The following is an 11,719-nucleotide window of genomic DNA, read 5'->3' on the forward strand; positions in this document are numbered from 1 at the left end:
ATTTAGAGTATCAATCTCAAGAACTCCTTTCTTCTGATTTGTCCCATTGTTCACAGGATTCCTTTCAGAAGTGTACATGAATTGGTTATTTGCAACCATTTCAATTAGTTCTTGAGCTTCTGTAGGCGTCTTCTTCAGATGAAGAGATCCTCCAGCAGAGCTATCCAAAGACATCTTGGACAGTTCAGACAGACCATCATAGAAAATACCTATGATGCTCCATTTAGAAAGCGTATCAAAGGGACACTTTCTGATTAATTGTTTGTATCTTTCCCAAGCTTCATAGAGGGATTCTCCTTCCTTCTGTCTGAAGGTTTGGACTTCCACTCTAAGCTTACTCAATTTTTGAGGTGGAAAGAACTTTGCCAAGAAGGCATTGACTAGCTTTTCCCAAGAGTTTAGGCTTTCTTTAGGTTGTGAATCCAACCATATCCTAGCTCTGTCTCTTACAGCAAAAGGGAATAGCATAAGTCTGTAGACCTCAGGGTCAACCCCATTAGTCTTGACAGTGTCACAGATTTGCAAGAATTCAACTAAAAACTGATGAGGATCTTCCAATGGAAGTCCATGGAACTTGCAATTCTGTTGCATCAGAGAAACTAATTGAGGCTTAAGCTCAAAGTTGTTTGCTCCAATGGCAGGGATAGAGATGCTTCTCCCATAGAAGTCGGGAGTAGGTGCAGTAAAGTCACCCAGCACCTTCCTTGCATTGTTGGCATTGTTGTTGTTTTCGGCTGCCATGGGTTCTTCTTCTTTGAAGATTTCTATTAGGTCTTCTACAGAGAGTTGTGCCTTAGCTTCTCTTAGCTTTCGCTTCAAGGTCCTTTCAGGTTCAGGGTCAGTCTCAACAAGAATGCTTTTGTCTTTGCTCCTGCTCATATGAAAGAGAAGAGAACAAGAAAATATGGAATCCTCTATGTCACAGTATAGAGATTCCTTGAGGTGTCAGAGGAACAGAAAAATAGAAGGAAGAGGTAGAAGAATTCGAACTTAGTGAGATAGAGTTCGAATTGTGCATTGAGGAGGAGTGGTACTCCATAAATAGAAGGATGTAAAAAGAGGGGAAGAGATTTTTCGAAAATTAAGTAAAAGATTTTAAAAACATTTTGAAAAAGATTTTGAAGAAGATATGATTGAAAACTTTTTTGAAAAAGATGTGATTTAAAAGTTATGGTTTTAAAAAGATGTGATTGAGAGGATATGATTTGAAAAACAATTTAAAAAGATTTGATTTAAAAAAATGACTTGCCTAACAAGAAAAGATATGATTCAAACATTAAACCTTTCTCAACAGAAAAGGCAACATATTTTAAATGTTGAATCAAATCATTAATTGATAGCAAGTATTTTTGAAAATGGAAAGAAATTAATTTTGAAAAAGATTTGATTGAAAAGATATGATTTGAAGAAGATTTGATTTTGAAAAAATTTTGAAAACTTGAAAAAAATTTGAATTAAAAACAGAATCTTCCCTCTTGTGCCATCCTGGCGTTAAACGCCCAGAATGGTGCACATTCTGGCGTTTAACGCCCAAAGCTCTACCCTTTTGGGCGTTAAACGCCCAGCCAGGCACCCTGGCTGGCGTTTAAACGCCAGTTTTTCCTTCTTCACTGGGCGTTTTGAAAGCCCAGCTTTTTCTGTATAATTCCTCTGCTGCATGTACTGAATCTTCAGTTCCCTGTATTATTGACTTGAAAATAGAACCAAGATCAAATAAACAATGCATGCAAGACACCAAACTTAAAATGAGACTAGTGTCATAACATATTTTTGGTTTTTATCATTTTGTAATTTTTTTGAATTTTTTTCGAAAATTAAGTCGAAAAGAAAATAAAGGTATCAAAATTTTTAATGAGAATTCCAGGAATCATGCAATGTTAGTCTAAAGCTTCAGTCTAAAGGAATTAGACATGGATAGCCAAGCTTCAGCGGGACATTGCATTCAAGAGCTAAATTGATGAGAATCAATCAGCTTTGGTGATGAAAGGATCATCACCTTGAAACACTAGAATTCATTCTTAAGAACTCTGAAAAATACCTAATCTAAGCAACAAGATGAACCGTCAGTTGTCCATACTCGAAACAATCCCCGGCAACGGCGCCAAAAACTTGGTGCACGAAATTGTGATCAATACTTTTCACAACCCAAATAATCCCCGGTAATGAATCCAAAAACTTGGTGTTCAATACCATGGCATAAACACAACTTCGCACAACTAACCAGCAAGTGCACTGGGTCGTCCAAGTAATAAACCTTACGCGAGTAAGGGTCGATCCCACGGAGATTGTTGGTATGAAGCAAGCTATGGTCACCTTGTAAATCTTAGTCAGGCAGACTCAAATGGTTATGGATGATATATGAATAAAACATAAAGATAAAGATAGAGATACTTATGCAATTCATTGGTGTGAACTTCAGATAAGCGAATGGAGATGCTTTGTCCCATCCGTCTCTCTACTTTTCTACTGTCTTCATCCAATCCTTCTTCTCCTTTCCATGGCAAGCTGTATGTTGGGCATCACCGTTGTCAATGGCTACAGTCCCGTCCTCTCAATGGAAATGTTCAACACACCCTGTCACGACACGGCTATCCAGCTGTCGGTTCTCGATCATGTCGGAATAGAATCTAGTGATTCTTTTGCGTCTGTCACTAACGTCCCACAATCGTGAGTTTGAAGCTCGTCACAGTCATTCAATCATTGAATCCTACTCAGAATACCACAGACAAGGTTTAGACCTTCCGGATTCTCTTGAATGCAGTCATCAATTCTAGCTTATACCACGAAGATTCCGGTTAAAGAACCCAAGAGATATCCACCCAATCTAAGGTAGAACGGAGGTGATTGACGGTCACGCATTCATAGGTAAGAATAATGATGAGTGTCACGGATCATCATATTCATCAAGTTGAAGAACAAGTGATATCTTGGAATAAGAACAAGCTGAATTGAATAGAAGAACAATAGTAATTGCATTAATACTCGAGGTACAGCAGAGCTCCACACCTTAATCTATGGTGTGTAGAAACTCCACCGTTGAAAATACATAAGAACAAGGTCTAGGCATGGCCGTGAGGCCAGCCTCCCAAAATATGATCAAAGGATTCAAAGACCTGAAGATGATCTAAGATCCAGAGATGAAAATAACAATAGCAAAAGGTCCTATTTATAGAGAACTAGTAGCTTAAGGTTTACAAATATGAGTAAATGACATAAAAATCCACTTCCGGGCCCACTTGGTGTGTGCTTGGGCTGAGCATTGAAGCATTTTCGTGTAGAGACTCTTCTTGGAGTTAAACGCCAGCTTTTGTGCCAGTTTGGGCGTTTAACTCCCATTCTTGTGCCAGTTCCGGCGTTTAACGCCGGGCATTCTTGAGCTGATTTCGAACGCCGGTTTGAGCCATCAAATATTGGGCAAAGTATAGACTATTATACATTGCTGGAAAGCCCAGGATGTCTACTTTCCAACGCCGTTGAGAGCGCGCCAATTGGGTTTCTGTAGCTCCCAAAAATCCACTTCGAGTGCAGGGAGGTCAGAATCCAACAGCATCTGCAGTCCTTTTCAGTCTCTGAATCAGATTTTTGCTCAGGTCCCTCAATTTCAGCCAGAAAATACCTGAAATCACAGAAAAACACACAAACTCATAGTAAAGCCCAAAAAAGTGAATTTTAACTAAAAACTAATAAAAATATACTAAAAACTAACTAAATCCTACTAAAAACATACTAAAAACAATGCCAAAAAGCGTATAAATTATCCGCTCATCAACTACCCCAATGGCATGGTCACTAGCATCACACATCAGTTCGAATGGTAATGTCCAGTTTGGTGCAGAAATGATTGGTGCTGTAACCAGCTTAGCTTTCAGGGTCTCAAACGCCTGCAGACACTCTGTGTCAAATATAAATGGCGTGTCAGCAGCTAGCAGATTACTTAGAGGTTTTGCAATTTTTGAAAAATCCTTTATAAATCTCCTATAGAATTCTGCATGCCCCAGAAAGCTTCTGATTGCCTTAACATTGGCAGGTGGTGGTAATTTTTTAATTACCTCCACCTTAGCTTGATCCACCTCTATTCCCTTGTTCGAAATCTTGTGCCCAAGGATGATCCCTTCAGTCTCTTGGCACCTTTTTAGAACAAGTGTCAAGTGATCAAGGCAGGAGCTGAATGAGTCTCCATATACTGAGAAGTCATCCATGAAGACTTCCAGAAAATTTTCCACCATATCAGAGAAAATAGAGAGCATGCATCTCTGAAAGGTTGCAGGTGCATTACACAGCCCAAATGGCATCCTTCTGTAGGCAAATACTCCAGATGGACATGTGAATGCTGTTTTCTCTTGATCCTGAGGATCTACTGCAATTTGGGTGTAGCCTGAATAGCTATCCAAAAAGTAGTAATAATCATGACCTGCTAGTCTTTCTAGCATCTGGTCTATGAATGGTAAAGAAAAATGATCCTTTCTGGTGGCTGTATTGAGTCTTCTATAGTCAATACACATGCTCCACCCTGTAACTATTCTTGTAGGAACCAGTTCATTTTTCTCAATATGAACTACTGTCATGCCTCCTTTCTTGGGGACGACTTGGACAGGGCTCACCCAGGGCTATCAGAAATTGGATAAATAATCCTAGCCTCTAGTAATTTAGTAACCTCTTTTTGCACCACTTCCTTCATGGCTGGATTCAGCCGCCTTTGTGGTTGAATCACTGGCTTAGCATTATCCTCCAAGAGAATCTTGTGCATGCATCTGGCTGGGCTAATGCCCTTAAGATCACTTATAGACCACCCAAGAGCTGTCTTGTGTGTCCTTAGCACTTGAATCAATGCTTCCTCTTCCTGTGGCTTTAAGGTAGAGCTTATGATCACAGGAAAAGTGTTGTCTTCTCCCAAAAATGCATATTTCAGGGATGGTGGTAGTGGTTTGAGCTCTGGTTTGGGGGGCTTTTCCTCTAATTGAGGAGTTTTTGGAGGTTCTTCTATTTCCTCTGGCTCCTCCAAATCAGGATGAACATCTTTAAATATGTCCTCTAGCTCTGATTCGAGACTTTCAATCATATTGACTTCTTCTACCAGAGAGTCAATAAGATCAACTTTCATGCAGTTTTTTGGTGTGTCTGGATGTTGCATAGCTTTGACAGCATTCAACTTAAACTCATCCTCATTGACTCTCAGGGTCACTTTCCCTTTTTGAACATCAATGAGAGTTCGGCCAGTTGCTAGGAAAGGTCTTCCTAGAATGAGAGTTGCACTCTTGTGCTCCTCTATTTCCAGCACTACAAAGTCAGTGGAAAAGGAAAATGGCCCAACCTTGACAATCATGTCTTCAATTATGCCTGATGGGTATTTAATGGAGCCATCAGCAAGTTGAAGACAGATCCGAGTTGGTTTGATCTCTTTTGTCAAACCAAGCTTTCTGATAGTGGATGCAGGGATTAGGTTGATACTTGCCCCATGATCACATAGAGCTGTCTTGGTACAAATTCCTTCTAATGTGCATGGTATCATAAAGCTTCTGGGTTCTTAAGCTTTTCTAGTAAGCTCTTTAGAATGACTGCACTGCATTCCTCAATGAGAAAAACTTTTTCAGTTTCTCTCCAATCCTTCTTATGGCTGAAGATCTCTTTCATGAACTTAGCATAAGAAGGTATTTGCTCAAGTGCTTCTGGAAACAGAATCTTTATTTCAAGAGTCCTGAGATAGTCTGCAAAGTGGGCAAATTGCTTATCGTGTTCCGCTTGGCGGAGTTTCTGAGGATAAGGTATTTTGGCTTTATATTCTTCAACCTTGGTTGCTGTAGGTTTATTTCCTACAGAAGCAGGTTGAGACGCCTTCTTGAGGGAGTTATTATCAGCACTTGCAGGTGTTTGATGAGCGGATAATTTATATGCTTTTTGGCATTTTTTTAGGTAGGTTTTAGTAGGTTCTAGCTACTTTTTGGTATGTTTTTATTAGTTTTCATGAAAAATTCATATTTCTGGACTTTACTATGAGTTTGTGTGTTTTTCTATGATTTCAGGTATTTTCTGGCTGAAATTGAGGGATCTGAGCAAAAATCTGATTCAGGCTGAAAAAGGACTGCTGATGCTGTTGGATTCTGACCTCCCTGCACTCGAAGTGGATTTTTTAGAGCTACAGAACTCCAAATGGCAAGCTCTTAATTGCGTTGGAAAGTAGACATCCAGGGTTTTCTAGCAATATATAATAGTCCATACTTTTCTCGAAGATAAATGACGTAAATTGGCATTTAACTCTAGTTCCATGTTCCATTCTGGCGTTAAACGCCAGAAACAGGTTACAAGTTGGAGTTAAACGCCCAAAATAGGTTACAACCTGGCGTTTAACTCCAGAAACAGCCCAGGCACGTGAAAAGCTCAAGTCTCAGCCCCAGCACACACCAAGTGGGCCCCAGAAGTGAATTTCTGCACTATCTATCTTAGTTTACTCATTTTCTGTAAACCTAGGTTACTAGTTTAGTATTTAAACAACTTTAGAGATTTATTTTGTACCTCATGACATTTTAGATCTGAACTTTGTATTTCTGACGGCATGAGTCTCTAAACCCCATTGTTAGGGGTGAGGAACTCTGCTGTGTCTCGATGAATTAATGCAATTACTTCTGTTTTCCATTCAAACACGCTTGTTTCTATCTAAGATATTTATTCGTACTTAACCATGATGAATGTGATGATCCGTGACACTTATCACCATTCTCAACCTATGAACGCATGCCTGACAACCACTTCCGTTCTATTTTAGATTGAATAAGTATCTCTTAGGTTCCTGGCTCACAAGTCTGATTGCCTCTCTTGACAGCAGAGCATTTAGATCCGTGAGACTAGAGTCTTCGTGCTATAAGCTAGAATCCATGGGCAGCATCCTTGAGATCCAGAAAGTCTAAACCTTGTCTGTGGTATTCCGAGTAGGATCCGGGAAGGGATGACTGTGACGAGCTTCAAACTCATAAGTGTTGGGCGTGTGACAGACGCAAAAGGATCATTGGATCTTATTCCAACACAAGTGAGAATCGACAGATGATTAGCCATGTACATGGACCTTTTTCACTGAGAGGACAGATGGTAGCCATTGACAACAGTGATCCACCAACATACAGCTTGCCATGGAAGAGCCTTGCGTGCGTGAAGAAGATGACAGTAGGAAAGCAGAGATTCAGAAGACAAAGCATCTCGAAAACTCCAACATATTCTCCATTACTGCATAACAAGTATTTATTTCATGCTCTCTTGTTCATTTGTAAGTCAACTGATAATTATAATTGATATCCTGACTAAGAGTTACAAGATAACCATAGCTTACTTCAAGCCAACAATCTCCGTGGGATCGACCCTTACTCACGTAAGGTATTACTTGGACGACCCAATGCACTTGCTGGTTAGTTGTGCGAAGTTGTGAAGAAATTGTGATTTACAATTTCGTGCACCAAGTTTTTGGCGCCGTTGCCAGGGATTGTTGAGTTTGAACAACTAACGGTTTATTTTGTTGCTTAGATTAGGAATTATTTATTTTGCTATGTTTAGAGTCACTAGGATTGCATCTCATATTTTTCCTTTCAAAAAACTTTTTCAAAAATAATTTTTCTTTGATCAAATCTTGTGTCAATTTTTAAGTTTGGTGTTCTCTTGTTAATTTTCCTTTAGTTTTCGAAAATTTCATTGTGGTTTTCTAAAAATTTAAAGTTTGGTGTTCTATCTTCATGTTCTTGTTGTTCTTGTGAGTCTTCAAGGTGTTCTTGAGTCTTCCTTGTGTTTTGATCTTAAAATTTTTAAGTTTGGTGTTCCTTGGAGTTTTTCCTCCAAAATTTTCGAAAATAAGGAGCATTAGATCTAAAAATTTTAAGTTGTGTGTCTTTTGTGTGTTTTTCTCTTTCATCATAAAATTCAAAAATAAAAAACATCTTCTCTAACTATTTTTTTAGCAAAAATTTCGAAATTTTTCAAAAAAAAATTCAGATTTCAATTTCAAAATTTTACCTTATCATATCTTAGTTGTCATGTTTTTAAAAATCATATCTTTTTCAAATATTTTCTCTTACTTATTTTCCTACAAATATCTTCAATTTTAAGACATATCTATTCCTCATTCCACTCATAATTTTTGAAAATTTAGCATTAAATTAGTCATCAATTTTAAAAATCATATCTTTTTCAATCATATCTTTTCCAATCAAATCTTTTCAACCATATCTTTTTCAAAAATAAAATCTTTTTCAAAACCTCCTAACCACTTTTTTTCTCTCTTCATTTTTCGAAAATCCTCACCCATTTTTCATTTCATTTTATTTTATTTTTAATTTCTGTTTTCTAAAAAAAATATATTTTAATACTATTTGAATCTCCAATTCACAACATCTCACTTTCTCCATCATGGACCTAAGTGGAAATGAACAGTCCAGAAGGACTCTGGGGTCATATGCTAACCCCACTACTGCTTCATATAGGAGTAGTATTTGTATACCCTCCATCGGAGTCAGTAGTTTTGAGTTGAATCCTCAACTCATTATCATGGTGCAGCAAAGTTGCAAGTATTCCGGTTTTTCACAGGAAGAACCTACAGAGTTTTTGGCACAGTTTTTACAAATTGCTGACATAGAACATGATAAGGAAGTAGATCAGGATGTCTACAGATTATTACTGTTTCCATTTGCTGTAAAAGACCAAGCTAAGAGGTGGTTAAATAACCAACCTAAGGCTAGGATAAGGACATGGAAACAGCTGTCAGAAAAATTCCTGAATCAATATTTCCCTCCAAAACGGATGACACAGCTAAGGCTAAACATCCAAGGCTTTAAACAAGGAGATAATGAATCTCTTTATGATGCCTGGGAGAGATACAGAGAGATGCTAAGAAAATGCCCCTCTGAAATATTTTCAGAGTGGGTGCAGTTAGACATATTCTATTATGGACTTACAGAAAAAGCTTAGATGTCTTTGGACCACTTAGCTGGTGGATCTATACACATGAGAAAGATAATTGAAGAAGCTCAAGAGCTCATTGATACAGATTTCAGAAATCAGCATCTGTACCTAAGTAGTGAGTCTTCCATGAAAGAAGAGGCTAAAAAAGTAACTGCTGAACTCAGTCCTGCAGAACAAGTTACTGAATTCAATCAGCAATTAGATTTTCTAACAAAATAGCTAGCCAAATTCATGGAGATACTACAAGACACAAGAATGGCTAATATGAATATGGAAGTACAGTTGAAGCAAACTGATGAGCGGATAATTTATACGCTTTTTGGCATTGTTTTTTGGTAGTTTTTAGTAGGTTCTAGATACTTTTTAGTATGTTTTTATTAGTTTTCATGCAAAATTTATATTTCTGGACTTTACTATGAGTTTGTGTGTTTTCCTGTGATTTCAGGTATTTTCTGGCTGAAATTGAGGGATCTGAACAAAAATCTGATTCAGGTTGGAAAAGGACTGCTGATGCTGTTGGATTCTGACCTCCCTGAACTTGAAATAGATTTTCGGGAGCTGTAGAATTCCAATTAGCGCGCTCTTAATTGCGTTGGAAAGTAGACATCTAGGGCTTTCCAGCAATATATAATAGTCCATACTTTGCTCGAAGATAAATGACCTAAACTGGCGTTTAACGCTAGTTCCATGTTCCATTCTGGCGTTAAACGCCAGAAACAGGTTACAAGTTGGAGTTAAACGCCCAAAACAGGTTACAACCTAACGTTTAACTCCAGAAACAGCCCAGGCACGTGAAAAGCTCAAGTTTCAGCCCCGACACACACCAAGTGGTCCCCAGAAGTGGATTTCTGCACTATCTATCTTAGTTTACTCATTTTCTGTAAACCTGGGTTACTAGTTTAGTATTTAAACAACTTTTAGAGATTTATTCTGGACCTCATGACATTTTTAGATCTGAACTTTGTATTCTTTGATGGCATGAGTCTCTAAACTCCATTGTTGGGGGTGAGGAGCTCTGCTGTGTCTCGATGAATTAATGCAGCTATTTCTGTTTTTCATTCAAACATGCTTGTTTCTATCTAAGATATTCATTCGCACTTCAATAGGATGAATGTGATGATCTGTGACACTCATCACCATTCTCAACCTATGAACGTGTGCCTGACAACCATGTCCGTTCTACATTAGATTGAATGAGTATCTCTTGGATTCCTTAATCAGAGTCTTCGTGGTATAAGCTAGAATCCAATAGCAGCATTCTTGAGAATCCAGAAAGTCTAAACCTTGTCTGTGGTATTCCGAGTAGGATTCAGGGATTGAATGACTATGACAAGCTTCAAACTCACAAGGGTTGGGCGTAGTGACAGACGCAAAAGGATCAATGGATCCTATTCCAGCATGAGTAAGAACCGATAGATGATTAGCCGTGCGGTGACAGTGCACCTGGACCATTTTCACTCAGAGGACGGATGGTAGCCATTGAAAATGGTGGTCCACCAACACACAACTTGCCATAGGAGGAACCTTGCGTGCACGAAGAAGAAGACTGGGAGAAAGCAGAGATTCAAAAGACAAAGCATCTCCAAAACTCCAACATATTCTCTATTACTGCATAACAAGTATTATTTAATCCATGCTTTTTATTTACTACCAATCAAAACTGAGAATTATTATTATCCTAACTAAGAGTTACAAGATAACCATAGCTTGCTTCAAGCCAACAATCTCCATGGGATTCGACCCTTACTCACGTAAGGTATTACTTGGACGACCTAGTGCACTTGCTGGTTAGTGGTACGAGTTGTGAAAAGTGTGATTTACAATTTCGTGCACCAAGTTTTTGGTGCCATTGCCGGGGATTGTTTGAGTTTGAACAACTGACGGTGAATCTTGTTGCTTAGATTAGGAAAATTTCGTCTTTTGGGTCAGAGTCTTTTATTTTCTTTTCAAAAAAATCTTTCAAAAATATTATTTTTCCTTATTAGTTTTTAATTTTTCTTGGAGTCTTTTTGTTTGAGTTTAGTTTCATATCTTAAGTTTGGTGTCAATTGCATGTTTTTATTTTCCTTTAAAAATACCTTTTTAAAACACGTTAAATTTATAGCTCAGTTGGCTAGAACATTGTGCTTGTGTTCTTGGTAATTGGGTATCTTCTTTTTAAACTTTTTCAAAAATAATTTTTTTTTTGATTAAATCTTGTGCCAAATTTTAAGTTTGGTGTTTTCTTGTTAATTTTTCTTTAGTTTTCAAAAATTTTATTTTGATTTTCTAAAAATTTTAAGTTTGGTGTTCTTTCTTTTGTTCTTGTTGTTCTTGAGTCTTCTTTGTGTTTTGATCTTAAAATTTTTAAGTTTGGTGTGCCTTGGTGTTTTCCCTCCAAAATTTTTGAAAACAAGGAGCATTGGATCTAAAAATTTTAAGTCTTGTGTCTTTTGTGTGTTCTTCTCTTTCATAATAAAATTCAAAAATAAAAAATATCTTTTCCTTTAATTGCTCATAATTTTCGAATCCCTTGGATTGACTTGGTCAAAATTTTTCAAATCATAACCTTTTAAGATTTTTAAAATCATATCTTTTTCAAAAATATCCTAACCACTTTCTCTCTCCTCACTTTTTCGAAAATCTTCATAACATTTTCAATTTTTTTATTTTTAATTCAAGTTTTTATTTTATTTTATTTTATTATTTCAAAAATTCTTTTTTTATAAATATAATAAAATAAATAAAATAAATCCACGTTGTCTCCCTTTCTCCATCATGGACCTAAGTGGAAATGAACAGT

General features: G+C 37.4%; 1 non-coding gene across 1 annotated transcript; it reads left to right on the forward strand.

The window, feature by feature from the left end:
• Positions 1-228: 228 nt before the first annotated feature.
• On the forward strand, positions 229-336 carry LOC130963980 (small nucleolar RNA R71). Its single transcript, XR_009080095.1, has one exon. It is a non-coding gene; the product is annotated as a small nucleolar RNA R71 (small nucleolar RNA).
• The last annotated feature ends 11,383 nt before the right edge of the window (positions 337-11,719 follow it).

This window comes from Arachis stenosperma, chromosome 2 (assembly GCF_014773155.1).
Source record: "Arachis stenosperma cultivar V10309 chromosome 2, arast.V10309.gnm1.PFL2, whole genome shotgun sequence".
In the NCBI taxonomy this organism is placed as follows: Eukaryota; Viridiplantae; Streptophyta; class Magnoliopsida; order Fabales; family Fabaceae; genus Arachis; species Arachis stenosperma.